The sequence below is a fragment of the Balaenoptera physalus genome (assembly GCF_965194825.1).
Source record: "Balaenoptera physalus genome assembly, chromosome: 20".
Taxonomy (NCBI): domain Eukaryota; kingdom Metazoa; phylum Chordata; class Mammalia; order Artiodactyla; family Balaenopteridae; genus Balaenoptera; species Balaenoptera physalus.
The window spans coordinates 11,462,173-11,484,766 of record NC_138901.1 but is presented as its reverse complement, the minus strand read 5'-3'; the positions used below and the strand labels follow the sequence as shown (position 1 = coordinate 11,484,766).

At 44.9% G+C, this 22,594-nt stretch overlaps 1 protein-coding gene across 6 annotated transcripts in view; it reads right to left on the bottom strand.

The window, feature by feature from the left end:
* The window catches only part of RPTOR (regulatory associated protein of MTOR complex 1), a 451,060-nt gene that overhangs the window by 105,261 nt on the left and 323,205 nt on the right, over positions 1–22,594 (bottom strand). The window lies entirely within an intron of this gene.

The following is a 22,594-nucleotide window of genomic DNA, read 5'->3' as shown; positions in this document are numbered from 1 at the left end:
CATGATAAAAACTCTCAGGAAACTACTATATACAAAAGACAACTTCCTCAACCTGATAAAGGATATCTATGAAAAATTCACAACTCACATTACCCTTAGTGATATAAGATAAAATGTTTTCCCCTAACTGATCCTTAATTAGGATCACAGCTTGGAGGCCCAGTTTCATCACTTCTATTTAACTTTGTAGTGGAGGCATTAGCCAGTGCAGTAAAGCAAGAAAAAGGAATTAAAGACATAAAGATATGAAAGGAAGAAGTAAAATTGTATTTATTTGCAGATGACACAATTATATACATAGAAGATCTTAAGGAATCTATAAAACAGGTATCAGAACTAATTAGTGAGTTTAGCATAGTTAGAAAAATGAGGCTATTATACAAAAATCAAATGCATTTCTACATGCTATCATTGAACAATATAAAAACTGAAATTAATTTAACAAACTATTTGCAAAATATATACAGTTAAAACTACAAAGCATCAAGACAACTAAGTCAGTATGTGATAATGATCATGGTAGATGAACCCACTTAGTGCTACAGAAAAACCATGAATAAATATCTAAATTAGACTGAGGACTCCAAGAACTAGAAAAGGGTAGAATGGAATATACCACAGTTAAAAACACAAGTTTGGAGCTATAAAGTTTGGGTTTGGTTCTTGAACTTTTACTTACTATTGTATGACTCTACTTCTTTTATGCTCCATCCCTTGAAAACGCCAATAAGGACCTACTTTTTTGCATTAAGTTAAATGAGATGATGTACGTGAAGCACAATGGCTGATATATAGTAGGTACTCAGGTAGATGCACATATAGCTCTAACAATAAACTGACTCTCAAGAAAGGTCCCTTGTCAGGGAACTAAGATCCCACAAGCTGTGCAGTGAGGCCAAAGAAAAAAGAAAAGAAAGAACTGTTGGGAGGATACCCAGTGAACTACAACAAGAATGTCCAGTAATGATGGTGATACAGGTGAAATGCCTCAATGTCCAGCAGATGCCTGCAGCCTCCGTCACTTCTCTGCAGTACTTAAAATTCCAGAAACTAAATACAACAGTCAGCAACAAAAGAGGAAGATCTGGTCCAGCATCACTACATGATGGGGGTTAATGTCCCCCTGGGTATGTGACATGCACTGTTGACTGAAAGCTTCTCTCTGGACACCCAATCCTGATCTCACTGACCAGACCTCTGACCAGAACCAGGCAGAGGCCTGAGGATCTCCCCTGCTCTCACACAGTGACCTCGAAGCATCTGTCCCTGACTTCCTCGTTGTAAGATGTATCCCCTCGGAATCCCCTTGAACAGCTCTGACCACTCCCCTCAACAGAGAACTTCACTTTATACTGCATTTGTCACAGTCAGAGATGTTTGATGCCATTTGCTGAATTCATGGGATTAAAATGAAAAGTAAACAACAACAACAAACTACAAAGTATTGCTGCAATAAATTTTTAAAAGACTTAACTGGGGAGACACACCACGCTAATGGCAGAAGACTCAGTATTGTTAAGACAAGAATTCTCCTCAAATTGGTCTACACATGCAACGCAATCACAGTACAAATCCCAGCAGGCTTGTTAGAAACTGATGAGCTGATTCTAAAATTGACATGGAAATGCAAGGAGCTAGAATAGCCAAAACCATTTTGAAAGGGAACAGATTTCCAGTAAAGCTACAATGATCAAGACAGTGTGGTTCTGGCATAATGATAGACATAGAGATCTATGTCATAGGACAAAGCAAAAGGACTACACAATTACATTCAAATGATTTTTGTCAAAGGTACCAAAGTAATTTAATGGGAAAAAGACTTTATTTCCATTATGGTGTGGGAACAAATGTACATCCATACAGAAAAAACTGACCCTTGACTCACTGCACGTCATGTATAAAAGTTAACTTGAAGCGGACAATAAACTTAAACATAAAAGTTAAAACTATAACAGTTTTAGGAGAAAATCTTCACTACCCTGGGGTACGCAAAGATTTCTTAGGTGGGGCACAAAAGTATAAATCATAAAAGAAAAAACTATTAGGTCGGATTTTATCCAAATGAAAAACTCCTGGTCTTTAGGAGATTGTTGTGAAAATGAAAACAAAAGTCAGACTGACCAAAAATATTCACAAGATGTAGATCTGACAATGACTTATATCCAAAATATGTAAAGGTCTCTTGAAGACAAACAACACAATTAAAAAGTTGGCAAGAGACATGAATATACATTTTATTAAAGAATATAAATTAATGGCCAATAGCACATGAAGAGCCACTTAGCACCATTAGTCACTAGGCAAATGCTAGTTAAAGCCTCAGGACACAGCATCACACACCCATTAGACAGCTAAGATTAAAGAGACTAAGAACACCAAGTATCAACGTGGATGCAGAACATCTGGCCACTCACACATGACTGGGGCGAATGCTGAGCTGGGAAATTTCTGATAAAGTTAAACACACACCTGTCACACCACCCAGCCATTCCATTCTTCAGACACAAAAGAATACAGTATCATCTTCTATTTATCTGAAGCTCTAGAAAAGATAAATCTAATGTATGAGAAAAAGCAGGTCAATGGTTGTTTGGGTCTGGGGGCTAGGGTGGGGGATTAACTGGGATGAGGTACAAGGGAAATTTCAGGACATATTTTGAGTGTGATGGCGGTCCCATGGGTGTATAAAGCTGTCAAGACTCATCAAACTATATACTTAAAGTGAGTTCATTTTATTGAATGTAAGCTATATTTCAACAATGTCAATTTAAAAATGTAAAAACAAGGGCTTCCCTGGTGGCGCAGTGGTTAAGAATCCACCTGCCAATGCTGGGGACATGGGTTTGAGCCCGGGTCTGGGAAGATCCCACATGCTGTGGAGCAACTAAGCCCGTGAGCCACAACCACTGAGACTGCGAGCCACAACTACTGAGCCTGCAAGCCACAACTACTGAGCCCGCGCACCACAACTACTGGAGCCCACGCACCTAGAGCTTGTGCTGAACAAGAGAAGCCACTGCAATAAGAAGCCCGCGCACTGCGACAAAGAGTAGCCCCCACTCGCCACAACTAGAGAAAGCCTGCGCGCAGCAGCAAAGACCCAACGCAGCCAAAAATAAATAAATAATTTTTAAAAAATGTAAAAACAAATGAAGGGGAAATTACAGCGTTTTCAAACAATAAAAATATAACTTTTCACTGGCAAACCTGCACTAAAGGGAATAAAGAAAAATGATCTCAGATGGAAGCTCTGAGGTGCAGGAAGGAATGAAAGACAATAGAAGATGTAAATATGTGGGTAAAAATAAGTATTAACTCTATAGAATATTAATAATGTTTATGGAGATGATAATATATGGAGAGTTAAAATATATGACAGTAATTGTATACAATTAAGGAAGTGAGTAAACGAAGTTAATTGTTCTAAGGTCCTTGCCATCACCTGGAAAGTGGTAAAAGTACTAATTTATATTAGACTTTAATAAGCCAGGGGTTGCCAAAACTATGGCCCTCGGGCCAAATCCAGCCAGCAGCCTATTTTTTGTATGGCTTGAAAGCTAATAACAAGCCTTATAATTTTAAAGGGCTGTAACAGAAGATAAAGAAGAATAAACAACAGAGGCTTTATGTGGCTCACAGAGGCTTAAGTGCTCACTGCCTGGCCTTTAACAGAAAACACAAGGAGACCATGGCTCTGGGTAGCCACTCGAGTGTAGGAAAAGAACACATAGTTAACAAGCCAAAAGAAGGGGAGGAAGGGTAGTAAAACTGTTAATCAATCTAAAAGATGGCAATGCAGGAGAAAAAAAGGAAGGTGTAAAAAAGAAATGGGGGAAAAAACAAAAAAGAAACAGGGTGGTAGATTTAAACTCAAATATGTCAATTATTATACCAACTATAGAAAGACTTGATACTTCAATTAAAGTCACCAATTTTGGGGATGTCTCTGGTGGCTCAGTGGTTAAGAATCCACCTGCCAATGCAGGGGACACGGGTTCGAGCCCTGGTCCGGGAAGATCCCACATGCCGTGGAGCAACTAAGCCCGTGCGCCACCACTACTGAGCCTGTGCTCTAGAGCCCGTGTGCCACAACTACTGAAGCCTGTGTGCATAGAGCCCGTGCTCTGCAACAAGAGGAGCCACCGCAGTGAGAAGCCTGTGCACTGCAACGAAGAGTAGCCCCCGCTCGCTGCAACTAGAGGAAGCCCGCGTGCATCAACAAAGACCCAACACAGCCAAAAATAAATAAATAAATAAATAAATACATTTATAAAAAATAAAATAAAAAAATTTTAGTCTAGATTTAAAAACAGAAAAGTCAACTATATCCTGCTAAAAACAGATACACCTTAAATATATAAAGCTATAGAAATATATATAAAGATACCTGCTTAAATATATATAAAATTATTTACATATCATACATAAAATTATGTACACACACATTATGTATATACATATGAAAAGACACACTCTACAAACACTAACCAAATGATAGCTGTATGGGTACGCTACTATCCTACAAAGTGGACTCTGGCAAAGGCATTACCAGAGATGAAGAGTGACATTTCTTGGTGACAAAAGGTTCAATTCATTCTACCAGGAAGGGGAAATCAGTCACGGCTAATGTGTCCTTCTGCAGTTCTGAAGGACAAAGCATGTGGTCAAAATGGGAATGGGCTTTTAATTTAAAGTAAAATGACAATAAATTGTCAAAATTACTTCTTGAACAAGAAGAGAAGAGGAAGTTGAGGTATATGTATCAGCAAACGTTTAATTAAAAATGTGGCAGGTTATAGGAAACCATAACATGGCATTAGGCTGAGGGCACAACAGGCATTCAGGATGATGGAAGAAATTTTCACATACTGAGGTATGGGTAAGTCATTCTGGCTTATACATGATTTGGCCTGAAGTTTATGTTAACTAGAACAGCCTGTCTTATGGCCTGTTTATCATACATTGTACAACTGCTTTAACCACTAAAGAAAAGAATGCAATATCCAGGGAATTCCCTAGGGGTCCAGTGGTTAGGACTCGGCACTTTCATTGCTGGGGCCCGGGTTCAAGCCCTGCTCGGGCAACTAAGATTCTGTAAGCTATGTGGCATGGCCAAAAAAAAAAAAAAAAAAAAAAAAAAAAATGCAGAGTATCCAGAAGAATTTCCACTTGAAAACAGGGATAAATGCCTCCCTTCCTATGACACCCATGCTAGTTCCCCTTCAAAGATAAGTTCCCTTCTCAGATGCCAAGGTCATGCTGCCTTGCAGTGTAGCTGCTAATCTGTCTCTTTTGAAAGCTTGAAGGGATGTACCTCTGTCATGTTTGGTGTATATTCTTTGTTCTGACAGGATATAAAACTGTGCTGAAAACCATGCTTCTCCAGAGCAGCTCCTCAGAGCTACTGAGAGGCTGTCCTGGACTATAGCCCTCAGTTTGGCTCAAATAAAACTCTCTTCTATCCTTTATTATAGATTGTTTATTGATTATTTGCGTCAACAGGGACAATCAATAGGAAAAGACGAGCTACATATTAAGAGCACTGACAACTCGAGGTTGGACCATTAGGGAGCCAGTATGTCCAGGTCCTCAGGGAACATAAGAGGCTCTCAGACTTTTTTGATCACAACTCCTAGTAAGAAATGCATTTTGCATGGTGACCTGATATACACATATACACAATCATATGTAAATGTACACATTCAAACAATAGGGCCAGAGAGCATTCATGTTGCTAGAAAAACAAGGATATTTTCTAACCTTTTCTCTTTTTTTTAATGCAAGGCTGTGACCCACCAAACTGATTTTACAGGCACTAATAAACTATGACCTGCAGTTTAAAAAAATGTTGACTTAAATGAAGCTCTTGTTAATTTCTCCTGGAAGATACTGGCTATCAAAATAGTTTGATGGTGAACAAAGCACCTGAGAGATGTGAGAGATTAGAAAATTACATAATTCTACCTCTGAATAAGCTGACTGATATTTTTCAAAAGCCACACAGGCAGCTTGTTTCCGAATGATTTTTAAAAAATCTGTACTGAGCCTTAAAATCGAACGGTTTATGTGTGCAGCTCTGCTGTTCCTCACATCCCTTTCCTTCTGCCTTTAACAGCTCCCACAGAACAGAAGCCTGCCAATCTTTACTTGTGAAGCAAATGTAGAAAAATGTATCTTAAAATCCTGGGGGGAAAGGAGTGATGATTTCCAAGGCTCAGTGGTGAGCAGGAGTTAAAACAACACTGGAGATAATCTCCCTTTTACTGAATTTATTACAGAGTGATAAACTATTGCCCGTTCGCGGAGCCAGCCAACAACAGCACCAGTACTGGCACGAGTCCCTCTGGAGACTGTGAACAAAAACCAGAGAGACACGGGGTCAAAGAGAGGGAAGGAGCAGTTTCCCATGTGCTTATTCAATATGTTTACGACACAATGAAAACAGGTTCTTTTCTATTAAATAGTACAGAAATAAATCTGGACCTAAGATTATTTTTTAAGCATTCCCTGAAAAAACCTGATTTTCTTTGGCCTTCCTGGTGTCAAGGCTGATCTTCAGACAGACCCTTTACTGAGAGCTATAGGCCCAGGAGCCAAGCAGAAGTCTCCTCCGAGCAGAGTACTCTGAAAAGCTGCTAAAAAGCCTGTACCATTCGGAAAAGGCAGTTTCTGAAATGAGGGGAAGAGGCGAAATCCAGACGAGCTCCAGGGAGCACCCCTCCTGGTCCAGACGGGCAAGGAGCGCTTCCCTCCTGAGACGCTCCCCTACCTTCAGGCTGTGCTCTCCAGGTGTCCCCCCTGGAATGTACTGAAGCACCCTCACAGGGAGCTTCTCGGTAAAGAAGGTGGGAGGAGGGGAGGGGGAGGGTGGGGCTGCTGGAGGGCGGAGCTGGCCTGCTCAGCAGCAGACTTGGACGTAATGCCTCCAAGTGTTTCAGACAGATTGATCCTAGCCTTTCTAGTCCATGGGATGCCAGGGTTACTCCACACCTCGTGCTGAGTAGGACTGCCGGCAGTCTTGCTGGAAATTCTGTCTCTTCCTGTCAATTTGTTAAAACACCACAGAAACGATAGTTTCCAAATACAATCAGGTTGCGTTTGCTGTTCTTGATCTTCCAGGATAATTTTCCTCGGAGGTTTTCCTGGAAGGGCTGCATTAAATAGAGATGAGAGCTCCTCTTCCTCCCAGGTACCTGGTGCCCCGGAGGACCAGACACTTAGACTCATGGAACTCATGCCACCTCCCTTGTAAGACCTTTCCTGATATGTCCCCAACCAAAATGAACCCTTCCTCCCTCTCAACATCCACACACGAACTTGCAGAATGTTAAGGAATCCTTCAGTTTACACGCAGCACGGAGATAAGGGGGTGGATTCAGAGAGGCCTGCGTGTGAACCCTCCAGGCTCTGCCACTTCTCACTGTGTGACTCTGGGCAGGTTACCTAACCTCTCTGCGACTCAGTCACATCATCTGTACCACCCAGCCCCACAGGAACTAGAAAAGTGGAATAAGTTAACACCTAACAAAGTTCGCACAAAACCTGGTGCATCGTAAGGGCTCAGAAATTATAGCTGCTCCTATTTATTTGCTACAAACCCCCCACAAGTTCTAAAACAAATTAAATCAGAAATTTTGGAAGTTCCCAAATAAACTCAACCCCTAAGTTTAATATAACAAACATGATAATTTTATGAGCAACCTAAGTTACATGTAGCACATTTTCACTTTTGTAACTTGTAAAGTAGCCTTCGGGAAAATAATTCCAAATTATATATCTGAGAAGAACTCACATCCAAAATATATAAAGACCTCTTACAATTCAATGATCAGAAGACAACCCAGAGAAAGTGTGGGTAAAGATGTTAACGGGCACTTTGCCATAGAAGATAGATAGACGGCAAATGAGCACAGGAAAGGTGCTCCACATGGCGCGCCTTAGTGAGTTCAAATTAAAACTCCACACTCACAAGAATAGCTATAATCAAAGGAGCAGGCGATGACAAACGTGGAGAGGATGTGGAAAAACCCACCTCTCAGGCACTGCTGATGGGAATCTGAAATGCTACAGCCGCTTTGGAAAATAATTTGGCAATTTCTTAGAAGTTAAACATAAATTCGACCATATGACCCAGCAATTCCACTCCTAGGAATCCACCCAGGAGAAATGAAAATAAATGTCCATATAAAGGCTCGTACATGAGTATTCATAGCAACATTCCTCCTAAGAGCCACTGACTGATGATCAATGATATGGATAAATAAAGAAATGGAATACCATTCAACAATAAAAAGGAATAAAATACTGGTACATGCTATAATATCAATAAACCCTGAAAACATTATGCTAAGTAAAAAAAAAAAAAAAAAAAAAAATCCAGACAAAAAAGACCCCATTGTTTGATTCCACTTACATGGAATGTCCAGAAAAGACAAATATACAGAAAAGAAAGTAGATTAGTGGTTGTCTGGAGCTGGGGTAGCAATGGGATTAACTATAAATGGGCACAAGGGATCTTATTAGAGTGATGGGAATGTGTTAAAACTGGATTATGGTGATAGTTGCATAAATCAGGGGATTTACTAAAAACCATTGAGTTGTACACTTAAAGTGGTGTGTAAATTACACCCCAATAAAGCTGTTGGAAAAAGTACAACAAAGACAACCCCCTCAAATGCCCTAATTGGATATATAAGTGATACTACAAAACCCACTTTATTTTCAAAATGTCATGTTTTCTGCATTGACCCAACAATGAGGCAGGCGGGAGAGACTCGTTTGTTGTCGAGCTACTTAATTTTGCTACACTAAAATTCTACTTTTTTTCTTTTTTCTGGCTGTGCCGCACGGCTTGCGGGATATTAGTTCCTGGACCAGGGATTGAACCTGGCCTTCAGCAGTAAAAGCACGGAGTCCTAACCACTGGACCGCCAGGGAATTCCCCAAATTCTACTTTTTAGTAGATGTAAAATTTTCTCTCTTCCCATTTTTCCTTTCTTTCCCTGAATAAACCAGTAGTTTTTTTCCACTTGGAAGTCATCTATTTCTTGCTTTTCCTGGCATCCCCAAAACTCATGCTGCCTGGGTCGGAGGGGCCTTACACATCGTCTCCAGTGCAACCACCCTCCTGGTTCACCTCGCCCCTCACAGCCCTCACTCTGCCTGGGGTGCACTCCCTGCTACCCAGCTCGTCTTGGGGGTTTTGACCACCGGGCGGTTCTTCGGGATACCAAGACCGCTTTCGCTGAAGCTCCCGCCCGGCAGCTCTGACGCTAGCACTTCTTGGTACCAGACAGATACATGTAACTCACCTGAATCTCATGAGTCTTCCATTATCTAAAACAGTTACCTGTCATTCCAGAGCCTTCTCTGCTCCAGGCTAAAAATCCCAGTTCCTTAAAGTGCTTCTCACATGGCCGCCCACTCCATGTCCCACCCCATCCCCTCAGGGTCTATCACCTCCCTTCTCTAGATTTTTCTATTTTTGGAGCAGTCATTTCGAAGAGTTGACCCAAATTAAGTTCAGTTTACTAAAATACTGACTTTTTCCACAGGGGCTAGTGTTCTATCAAATTTTCCAAGTCCCATACTTATACATGTGATTTCTGGGGACCACTGTGAGATCTATATACATGATTCTGATCATCTGCATTTAGCTACTCAGCCTGTCAAGACCTTTTTATGTTCTAGTATTGGGTTCACCTCAAAGTTTTCTTAATATGAGCAAATTCTTAGTTCAGCTCTCATTACTTCTAATAACAGTACCATTACTGTTGATCTGAATTTCTGAAAACTTTTTGCAACATTTTGCTCTACTTTCTATGGTTAATTATTAAACGCATCCTTGTTGTAGCAGAAGAATGGTGCCATCATGAGACCGTGCAATGGTGAGGCGAGTTGTTGGTGCTGTCACATCTAAACTGACTCCTGCTATACCTGGAATAGAAGGAGGAGCATTCTGGCTGCGATCCCAGTAGTAAAAAGCAAAGCTTTACAGCTCTAAGACATGATACATGGCACACCAAATTGACCTGGGCCATCATTCACGGAAGTAATCTTACAGATCTTGCAAAAGGACCAGCTGACCACCTTCTTCAGGTAAGATGAGGGACAACCCTCCCTGTGGCTTTCCAGTTGTACCCATTCTCCATCTTGCAAACAGAGCGCATCCATCAGGCTTTGTACTACCGCTCCCTTTGGTGGAAAGCTGCAGCTAACAGACTTACAGGGCAAAGCATGGCCAGTGCTCCTTGCCACTGATCCAAATACTGCCTCCTCTGTGAAGCCCAGCCCGTGGGTCCTCCTCCAAGGAGTTGGCCCCAGAATCTCCAGCTTGCCAAGGGCTCTCTCCTCTCTGGACCACTATCCACTCACAGGCATTCACTGACTGCCCACTACACGCTGTCCACACAGGAGAGGAGGCCAACCTCTTACCAACCTCTTACTGAGCGTCCAGTCCAATCTCAGCTCCAAGAGGCTTGCAGCCTAGTGAGCTCAGGCCTTCCTTGTTAATGGTTCTACAGATATGAACCTGAGCCCCCTGATCAGTTTTTAAGCTCTTGAGGACACACCATCTCGTACACTGTTAGTCTTCTCCCATCATCACCCCCTAGCACCTGGTGTGGTACACACCGCCGGCACGCCAACACTTGCCGGTGGCTGGCATGGAAGCGTAAACGTCACCGCATACCCGTACAGCAACCCAGCAACTATAGTTGGAAACAATCTGGCTCCATCTCCTATTTAGGTGCTAACCAAGCTACTAAGTGCTCAGCTGCCCTGTGTGACGTAGTGATTTGAGTCAGACTTGAGAGGCCACTGTGAACCCTCTAAGTGCGTTAATTCTAAATACCGGACCTACGAATGCCCTTCCAGGGCGGCACTTGGAGCACACCAAACTTGTGCCCAACTCAGTCTGCGAGGCTCCCGGTTGGGATGCTGTCCCCCACCTCGCGGGGCCGGCTCCTTCCGGCCAGGTGGAGCGCCCTCCAGGAGACAGGCCTTCCAGGCTGCTCAATCAGAGAAGCACCAGTAACCATGTTATGGCTCCATCTAGCACACTTTGTAATTTCATATTTTTTAATTTATGTTTTCATGTTTCCTTCTCCTGATAAGAATGCAAGGGCACACACCAACTCTTTGCTGAATGAATGAATGAACAGTCCAAGAAAGAGATGCCTGGTTCCTAGGCGCGTCTAAGCTTAGAATCTCAGATGCCCCTCTCAAAAGTAGGCATCTCACGTGTGACTCACTGGCTTCTAGTTCAGAAGACGTGCTCAGATCAGCGTGGGCAAGTGTTGTCTCTGGAAAGAAAACCCGGCACAATGACCAGGCGGTTTGGCGGATGGAGCAGGCAGGAGCTGGCTTTGTCATTTACAAGTGACTGAGCAAGACACTCAACCTCCTCTCGTCTTGGTTTCCAGGGTCTGAGATGGAGATGGTGCCAATAGTCACTCCCTGGACTGGTGTGTGGACCAAAGAGCCAATGCACCTCTGACAGCTCGGGCGCACCAAGGCCTGTGCCAACATGGGTGACAGTGGGGCTCTGAGTCCTGTATTGAGGGACAGGTCTAGGGACCACTGCTTCGTGTAACTGCCCCCCACCCCAACCCAATGAAGCAGCGGCCACTGCCGGGCTGTAAGGGAGAGGATCGTGTTGCAGAGCTGGACTTGAACAAGCTCTCAGAGACAGGTTAACAAGAAGTAGACTAAGAAAGGAGGGAAGCAGTGCCAGCATCAATAGGGACAGAAATGGGATGAGGCACTGACTCAGCCTTATCTTCTCCGTCACAGGCCTGCTGCAATAAGCGTCCCCGGAGGCACCAGCAAGACTCAGGAGACAATGCCACCACAAGGAAGGCCAACCTGAGAGTGACTGGTAGGCACGCGCTGAGGCCCCAGTGGCCTTCCCCTCTCAGCGCCTGACGCCTGCCCTCGATTAAGAAAAGCCGCCTGCACTGCCATCTGCATCCCCAGATCTCACGGATTCAGCATCCATTAGAGACCCACAGACACATTTTCTTCAGGACACCGGGAGGGCGCCGAGGGCACCAGGCGCCAGGAGATGAAATGAGTGCCGCAGATGTTTAAATGTCCCGAGCGGCCCTGTGCAGCCTTTGCTTGGATGACGAAAGGCCAGGATTTGGTCCCACTGAGAAGGAAATGGACTCTCTCTGCACTGTGAGCAGGTGCCCCACGGAGGCCTCGGGAACCTCTCATGCTCCCCGGGCAGCTCATCCATGGCTTCCTCCCAGACAAGCCTCCTTCACGCTGGCTGATCAGCAAAGGCCAGAGAGACCGTAAGGGGTGTGGGGACCCGCCCTCCTTCCCCTTCCGACCTGAGCAGGATCAGAGCGCAGAAAAGCCCGGTCCCGCCCAGCCACTCTCCCCGGTGGTGGTGCTCCAAGACCAGGCTGATTGATGCCTGCTGTGGGGCTGGGGACGATCTGTGACTCTGTTCCCCCTCAGTGTTCCCACATTTCCGCCAATTACTCACATTCTCTCCATTGCACCATCTCTTGGGGTTTTGTTTTCCCCACTTCATTTCCAAATTAGCTTCCAGTGAATCATTACTCATCTTCTCAGTGACTGGCAGGCGTTAATGAATTACTGATTTTCACCTTCAAGCAGCCGATACAATATATTTATGTTGGAAACAAAGGTACTTTTTGAATCAAGACTGGTATCTTTTGACAGTTTTCCTTTGAAACATAATACATGTGTACAATTACAGCTTGACAGCAGAGTAAATTCTAATCACAGCTACCGAGCAGCAGGCACAGGCTGCCGCCAGCCCTGGACCTCTCTGCCCACGCCGGCCCCATGGGACGCCGTTTCCCTTCCTGCCACGATGCTGGGACAGGCCACTCGGCAAGGCCTGGGCAGTCAGACACTGGGCTGGCTACTTGCCTGCCGGAGCCTCGGTTTCCCCGTCTTTGGAATGTGGACAATAATAGCATCTCCCTTCGAAAGGCTCTAGGGAGGACTAGAGAGTTCATATATGTAATGCACTTAACACAGTACCTGGCACATAGCAAGTGCCCAATAAATGTCACCTATTATTCTTCCTAATTCTCAACTAAAGAATCATGGGTTACCCTGTATTCTCAAGCCACAATTCATGTATGTTTTTACCTCTTCCTCACTGTATCCACAGGACTCAGATGAGACCAGGATTCTTTTTTTTTTTTAATTTATTTATTTTATTTATTTTTATTTTTGGCTGTGTTGGGTCTTTGTTGCTGCGCATAGGCTTTCTCTAGTTGCGGCGAGTGGGGGCTACTCTTTGTTGCGGTGCGTGGGCTTCTCATTGCGGTGGCTTCTCTTGTTGTGGAGCATGGGCTCTAGGCGCGTGGGCTTCAGTAGTTATGGCACGTGGGCTCAGTAGTTGTGGCTCGCGGGCTCTAGAGTGCAGGCTCAGTAGCTGTGGCACATGGGCTTAGTTGCTCCGTGGCATGTGGGGTCTTCCCGGACCAGGGCTTGAAACTGTGTCCCCTGCATTGGCAGGCAGATTCTTTTTTTTTTTTTTTTTAACATCTTTATTGGCGTATAATTGCTTTACAATGGTGTGCCAGTTTCTGCTTTATAACAAAGTAAATCAGCTACACATACACATATGTTCCCATATCTCTTCCCTCTTGCATCTCCCTCCCTCCCACCCTCCTTATCCCACACCTCTAGGTGGTCACAAAGCACGGAGCTGATCTCCCTGTGCTATGCGGTTGCTTCCCACCCGCTATTTTATGTTTGGTAGTGTATATATGTACATGCCACTCTCTCTCTTTGTCACATCTTAACCTTCCCCCTCCCCATATCCTCAAGTCCATTCTCTAGTAGGTCTGTGTCTTTATTCCTGTCTTGCCACTAGGTTCTTCATGACCTTTTTTTTTTTTTTCCTTAGATTCCATATATATGTGTTAGCATACTGTATTTGTTTTTCTCTTTCTGACTTACTTCACTCTGTATGACAGACTCTAACTCCATCCACCTCACTACAAATAACTCCATTTTGTTTCTTTTTATGGCTGAGTAATATTCCATTGTATATATGTGCCACATCTTCTTTATCCATTCATCCGATCATGGACACTTAGGTTGCTTCCATGTCCTGGTTATTGTAAATAGAGCTGCAATGAACATTTTGGTACATGACTCTTTTTGAATTATGGTTTCCTCAGGGTATATGCCCAGTAGTGGGATTGCTGGGTCATATGGTAGTTCTATTTTTAGTTTTTTAAGGACCCTCCATACTGTTCTCCATAGTGGCTGTATCAATTTACATTCCCACCAACAGTGCAAGAGTGTTCCCTTTTCTCCACACCCTCTCCAGCATTTATTGTTTGTAGATTTTTTGATGATGGCCATTCTGACCGGTGTGAGATGATATCTCATTGTAGTTTTGATTTGCATTTCTCTAATGATTAATGATGTTGAGCATTCTTTCATGTGTTTGTTGGCAATCTGTATATCTTCTTTGGAGAACTGTCTATTTAGGTCTTCTGGCAGGCAGATTCTTAACCACTGCGCCATCAGGGAAGCCCGAGACCAGGATTCTTTTTTTTTTTTTTAAATTAATCAATTTATTTATTTATTTATTTATGGCTGTGTTGGGTCTTCATTTCTGTGCGAGGGCTTTCTCTAGTTGCGGCAAGCAGGGGCCACTCTTCATCGCGGTGCGCAGGCCTCTCATTATCGCGGCCTCTCTTGTTGCGGAGCACAGGCTCCAGACGCGCAGGCTCAGTAATTGTGGCTCACGGGCCTAGTTGCTCCGCGGCATGTGGGATCTTCCCAGACCAGGGCTCGAACCCGTGTCCCCTGCATTGGCAGGCAGATTCTCAACCACTGTGCCACCAGGGAAGCCCCGAGACCAGGATTCTTAAGATGGAGACTGCAGCTAAGTTAAAACGTTCAAGGTTTCAACCGAAAATCAAGCTCCAAATCCAGGCTCAGCTTCAGCCACTGCTCCTGGACTAAACAGGGGCTAAACTGCTATTCAAGGTTCTGAGGAAGCAGGACACAGCAACTCATTTTATTCAAGACAATGGATTGTTAGCTATTTAAAATATGCTGTTTACACAATAGATGTTAATTATGAATAATTTTTTGGTGCGCTCTGTGCCTCCAGTGATCAGAATACTAACAGCCTCATGGAATAGCTTCCACATCTTTCTGATTCCCGGGAGCTTTGAGTACCCTAGTATTTCTAGCACGGTTTAAGCGTTTCATTACTTTGTTTCAGGGCTGAAAAATGTCCCTTAATTTCCAAGTATGGATCTTATTGCCAGTCTCTCAAAGGATTCGGAATATTGTCGGAATATAAACATGTACTGCAGTGGCAACATGCCTATTTATCAGGCTGCTGGGTTCGCTTAGATAATTAGAAATCTGGACATTTCTCAGAGAAGGTTCACTATAATTTACTTCTAGACACAGCAGCTTAATTAGAAAACAAATTCCTTGCCTAGCTTTAAAGATTGCTAAATAATTACAACACACACACCGCCCATGTATTCTCTTTGGTCTTGTGCTGAGACTCTAAACAACACATTTTGCACATCTGACAAAGGTGGCTGAGACTGGGAAGGGGTTAATCCTTGATATCCTGGGGAACCTTATGCTGAGCTGCTGCACAGAGGCAGCTGTTTGAAACAAACCACATTTATCAAAGAATTACCATGCAGCGATTCTGAAGTGTGAAACATTTCAATCAATTTCTCCAGTGATGGCAAAGAGGAGGGCGACGACAGGATCGGGCTGCATTTCTGACTGTCTACTGGCAGTAAGGGAAGGTGCTGGAAGATGGCTGGAAAGGCAGGTCACGCAGGTGAAGCCTGGCGCCACCCTCAAGTCCCCACACCTGACGCTCCAGACCCCGAGGCTCTCGGGGGCTCCTTGGATGGGGTCGCCTGCCATGCAGCGTGCAGGGCAGGATTCCCTCACCAGCTCACGCTGACATTAAGAGCCGGCACCGGTCCTAACAAGCTGTGGCCCTGGAAACCTGGGCACGCACAGAGCCACACGCAGGGGAAGGAGTGGCAGCTCGGGCCATGTGCCTGCCATCCCGGTCCACACACGCCAGGCCTCGGCATGGCCACTTGCCAGGCTGTGCCAGGACCATCCTTTACACACGCAGAGCAGGTGCCCGGGAAGGGAAGGGGTGGGCAGAGGACCAGATGGACATTATTCTTATTTTCTGCAAGTCATTAAACTTGAAGGAAACAAAACCCAACAACACAGGCCAGTGCCCTTCCTGTTTTGTTTCATCTCTGTATTGTGACTTGTCACTCCAGTCAGGTGGTATGGTGACCAGGGTCACCTTCACACTTAGGGGTGACGGAAAGGTTCTCAAGTTTAAGATTTTCCGTGTGGTGAGCTGAAACCAGTCATACTGGATGCAAAATGCCTTAAAACGCTCGTGAAACCAGCAACATGTCAGTGGCAGCCCCACCATCGCTCTGTTGATATGTCTCCAGGAGCTCCCTGACATGGGTTTATCCACACCGTCCACACAGCCCACACAGCCTATGCCATCCACACACGGACACTTTCCATGCAAGAATACTTTCTTAGGTGCTTCCTTGCTGATAGGGTTTCTTCCTCTCCCCCACCAATGACAGTGCTTAGGATTTTGTTAGGAATAAAGAACTGCTAAAGAATAAATGAAACGGGACCAAGGGATTGAGCAAAAAAGCCAATTTCTGTTTGGTCCTATAATTGTAACTAAGCACAAGTTATCCTGCCAATTAACCTGGACCCACAAACGAGCTGCACTGGAAGCCCATGTGAGGTTCTCACTTTGCCCCCTAAAGGCTCAGCTTGCTCAGTCACGCCGCCAAGAGGGTGGGGTGAACCTCCCTGGGAGAAGCCTCCATGACGCTCCGCTAGACACTCCCTGCACCTCTTCTGGTGAGTCACAGCCACGTCCCAAAGGCGGGCGGGCTTGTGCAGAGGAGGGGCATCCAGTGGACAAAGGGCACTTGATATGGCGAGAATGGCCATCCAAGGAGAGCACTGCCAACAAGACGGAGGAAAAGGGTAAATCAGCCTGGACAGCCTGGCCCAGAGCAGCAGTTCAGGCACTCAGCATGGCAAGGATTCACAAGTAAGGAATCACCTCACACGACAGCTCCCGAGTGGACCTGCTTCACCAACGTGCAAGTAAACATCACGATGAGTTATGACCCTGACGGAACCCCAAGCAGCCCCAGCGCAGCAAGTGGAGACCAAACACAGCCCCAGAGAGGCGGATGCCAAGAGCCTGCTGCATCCAAGAGCTTCATATGTTGACCAGAAATCTCCAGAAAATGATGATAAAATAGGTGAAAAATAATGAGACATTGTCCCCAGGAATGTTCTCTGAATAGAGAAACCTCAGCAGCCTGGAAGACTCTATTGAACACAGATGTGCTGCATTTCTCTCTAGCCTTGTAACTGCAAAATCACATCTGCTTCTTGAAATTTTTTCTTCTTACAGACTGTAAGCACAGTTGGGGAAAAAAATCTAAAAATTAAAAAAACAGAATAGCATTTTAAATGGAAAAATCTCTCAAGTAAGCTACAGAAATTAAGAACTTGTATCTACTCAGAAATAGATCTCACGGTTTTAGTGGCTGGGTATCTTAAGGAGCTGCACATCTGGATTTCTACTAGGGCCATATAACTAAAGTTTGGAGTTTGTCCTGGCATAAAAAATAAACATAATTCAACCCCACACATTCACTCTAACCTTGGCCAGGCTACGAGGGGAGCAAGCCACGTGGCACCTCCAACTGAAAACGATGATGTGTGTGAGTCTCAACTGAACTATACTTTTGCTAAGTTGTATTCAGAGAACGATGACTCAGACCCAAATTAATGTACCTTGAAAAGTTATTCACAATAAAAACTCAAGGTTTCTAAAATATCTTCTTCTTACTCTCTTTTTGTCACCACCATCACAAACCCACCGAAATGAAGCTCCATCTGGGGGGAAAAGTGTGGTTCATTCTGGATGCTTGTAGCCTGTCCCAATTAATCTGGACAAAGTGCTTTTCTAAAATGCAAACCCCTCTGGAATGGGAATGATCTCTTTTTAAATTGCACAGCTCACTGGACTTTGGGTACACAATTTTCCAAAAGTTGTGTGGCAGCATTCACCCGATTGTGGACAGGGCCGGTGTATGAAAGACATTTTCCCCCTTCAGTCTTTATCAGAAATCCAAATGGCTTCAGAAATGCAAAGTAGTATTAACCATTATCCCCACTGCAGCTCGGCGGGAAAGTGGTAAAAGAACAGAAGTATTTGTGGGTTGATGCCCACAGAGCCGACAGTACCACATGCTCCTCAGTCCGACCTGTATGATGGGGACAGATGTGGGGGTGACAGGGGTGTGACCAGCGAGTGTGACTCCTGAGGGTGAGGCCAGGACTCCAGCCACGTCTGTCCATCTGCAGTCTTTCCACCACATCCCCTTCCTCGCCCCCATTCCCACTCAGGATGCTATTAATGATGTTTTTCTTTTTAAATTAAAACACACAGACACCCAGTCTTTTAGCATTTCACCAACGTTGTAGTATCACCTGGCACGGGAGATGGGGAGATGGAGAAAAGAGGACCCTGTGAACCAACCTTCACAGGCCAAAGTGTAGACTCACCAGCTGAGAAAGTCACTTCGCCCTGGGGAAGGGGAGGGGTCAACACTGGGTGCTTCCAGGAACACTGGTGGCTGCAAACTCTGAAGTCCTGATTTAGGAAAATTGTGCTTGATGAAAAATACTAAAATCTTATTATATAAGGGTGTTTGCTTCTATATTTCCATCCTCATTAGCCAGTTTAAGTAGCAAGAGTAAAGGTTTCTCCCCAAGAAACAATGGAGCACATTTCATGGTAGAAAGACCACACCCCTCTCAAATTCTGTTCTCCATTTCCTCTGGTCCCCGCTTCCCTGGTTCAGGTGTTTCTGCTATGACTTCCTTTAGTCATTCTGACCTGTATCTCTTACAGGGTATCTTATTTCCCCCACATTCTATATTAATCCTATTTTTGAAGTTGTCGTATAGTACATTGGTTTGGGGTATGCGGCGCTATGATTTTAGCATGTGTAGCTTTGTGGAACCAGCACCACACTCAGGATAGTGAACATTCCATCACCTTCATAGCCTCTCTCTATAGTCCTGTTCTCTGACCCTGCAGTTCTGTCTCTTCCCGAATGCCACATGAATGGAACCAGACCTGTGTCACCTTTCACTCCACGAAGGACCTCTGGGACCCCTCGTGGCTGTGGACCCGAGGGCCTCCCTTCTTCCTGGAGGTGGTGCTCCTCTGTACGGACGCACCACAGTCTGTTTATCCATTCACCCCCAGGACATTCTGGTTGTTTCTAGGTTTGGATGGTGATGAACAAAGCTACTATAAACATGCTTGTACAGGACTTTGTATGAACCTAAGTCTTCATTCCTCTAGGGTAAACTCCCGGGACTGGGACTACGGGGACATATGGTAAGGTATGTTTAAAGTGACAAGAAGCCACGCACTTCTCCAGAGTGGCTGCACCGCTCTGCCTTTGCACAGCAATGTGTGGGAGTCCTGCCATCCCAGTTCTCACTGCACTCGGTACCGCCAGCCTTTTTTTGTTTCAGTCATTCTAATAGGTGTGCAGTGGTGTCTTGCTGTGGTTTTAACTTGCATTTCCCTAACAGTTAATGATTTTGAACATCTTCTCATGTGCTTATTGGCCAACCTTAAATCCTCTTTGGTAAAGTGTCTCTTGTCCATTTTAAAATTTGGTTGTTTTTTTTTTTTTTCCTTATTTTTGAGTTTTGAGATATCTTCATATATTCTGGATACCAGTCCTTTGTCAGCTATGTGATTTGCAAATATTTTCCCCAAGTTTGTAGCTTATCTTTTCTCTCTCTTAGCAGTGTCTTCCAGAGAGTAAACAGTTTAAATTTTGATGAAGTCCAATTTGCCAGTTCTTTTCTTTTGTGGATCAGGCTTAGGGTGTCAAGTCGCTGTGCACACTCTAAGTCTGAGAAAGTGACAGGACAGGAGCTGGCTGTCTAGACACCAAAGTCTGGAAAAGGGAGGGTCTGTGTATGGGAAAGACCACAGAGAGACGTCCAGAGACCTGGCCGCCAGGCGGGCCTGGCACCGCCAGGTGGGAAATGTCACCGAGGAAGCTGAACCAAACCAAAGCCAGGTTCCTCTTCAGTAATATCAGGGGGCTTAACTAAACAACCTAAAAAAATATATTTTTAAGTTATGTGATTTTTAATAGCTCTTTTTAGTCTGGAGAACTCGGAACATGTGACACTGTTTGTCTGGGCCCACCTGCACCATACGAGCACAGCACAGTCAGGGACGGTCACAACCATGCTAAGTGACCAGGAGGGGACACCACCCAGCATGTGAGACAGGGTCTGGGCTGGGTTCATGCTTCAAGCCGCCCCACCCAGTGGGAGAAGGAGACAACCCAGCCCTGCTCACAAAATATTTACACAGAGCAAGAACTGTCTGAACTGGTAGCCAGAAGTCACCTCACTAGGAAAGAATGTAACTTTATTGAAGTTTTAATGGATATGGTTTATCTGAGAATTACATATCTACGGAGATGTGTGGTACAGGTAACAGAGGCTCTGTCACTCAGAAATGGAGGGAAGTAAAGACCCACAGACACAGCAAAGCAGTGCTGGTGAATGAACTCTGCCGGGATGGCTTCCAAACTCTGAAATCTCATCAGGGAATCGAACCAAACAGGCCGGATAACCAGGCAGATCTAGCATTTTCTTATTTTCTAACTTCTCTCCATGTGATGTCTCTCGATGGTTGCCTTGTTTGTCCAGCACTTGTAAATGGTTTTCTTGGTTTCAGCCCATCTTGGAGGTGAAGCTGGCTTAGAACAAGGAGGAGCAGCTCCCCTGAGTGGCAGGGCGCTGAGCCTTCTGTCTCTAGAAGAGAGCTGTGCGAGTGTGACCAGGACAAGGCAATCGTGGAGCTCAGTTAAAAAAAGCACTCAGCGCCTGGCCACCTGGCCCTCTGCTTCCCGACTGCAGTGACCCCTGGTGCACCAGGCTGCCCAGCACAGACAAGACTGGGGACACGAGGTGGCCAGCAACACGTTCTCCCCACCACCTGACACCAGATTGCACCAGCACTCCGATTTAGAGAAAATCAGCAGCTGCACATGCCCAGAGCAGCACAGTTTTGAAAAGGAGCAAGAGTCACCGGTGTGTCTTACACTACATACGGGGGTTGGATGGGGGCACACGGAGAGCCAGACCTGCACCCTCCCTGACCCTTGAGAATGTGACACACTGAAGTCTATGGTCCCTGCTCTGACCGAGCTAGCACAGCCAGCTCCCCGAACACAACTCCGCTGCTGGTCCCAATCCCGACCTCAAGCTCCCGCTGCTTCCCACCCAGCCTGCAGTGCCAATCTATCAGCGCATCCTCCGGCCCTGCCTCAGCCAGCACTGCCTTTCTAGCAATGGCTTCAAAGTCTCCTCAACTGGGGGTCAGTGGTAACCAAGACCCAGATGTGGGCTGGTCAATGGTAACCAAGAATCAGCTGTGGGCCGGGCAGTGGTTTAAATCAAGAATCAGCCGTGGGCCAGGCAGTGGTTTAAACCAAGAATCAGCTGTGGGCTGGGCAGTGGTAACCAAGACCCACTCTGAGCAGAGGGGACCACCAGGTCTTCCCATTTGTCCTGCTGGCACTGATCAATGTTACACTAATTCTTTCTTGTCACAATATCCCATTTTGCTTGTGGACAAAAGCATCTTGAAGTAAACAGATGCAGTGACCAGTCACATGATTTCCTTAAACATTTATCCAAAATTTAATGGAAGAAATTATACTTGATGAACTGTTTGCAGGTATCCTAATTATACTTCGTTGATTCTTTCTTTTAAATTTATTTGTACCTATGTTTTACATGTCTATATTCTTATAACAAAAATTAAACAAGATGGAAAAAAATCAGTCCCTAACATTGCTCCTCCCTGCTTCTTGCTCCAAATTCCACTTTCCTACCCAAAGTGAAGTGTAACTATTTCATTTCATGCCTTGTTGATATGTATACACACACACACACACACACACACACACACACACACACACACACACACACAGAGTTATGCACGGTTTCAAACATGTGCTCGGCAGCCCACCATGGGTGTCGGTCTTTAACAGCATGTCCGACAGGCCGCTCCCCGGTGGTGCACAGGCCACTCCCTGTCAGTTCAAGGGTAGCCACCACATTTTCTGTATTTGCCCGTGAGAATGCACGTGATTGAGTCCACTGTGCCCTTACAGTGGGTGTTCAGGCATAATATTTTTGTGTATTTCCCCTGACACACAGGCAAGTTGTTTTCCGGGAGAGAAAACTAGAATATTTGCTTTTCCTACCTAATGTAATTAAAATCAGGCTTTAGCTGCTTTAGCACAAGATTTTGTATATCAAGACTTTGGAAACAATTTGCATGTTAATTCTAGAAGAAACGGGGTTCGGAGCAGAAGCGTTAGGAACTACCTAGGTGAATCAGGATGAATGAAATGAACACGCAAACAAATAAACAAAAAATGCAGGTCAAGTTTAGAGCTGTGAGATGGTGTAC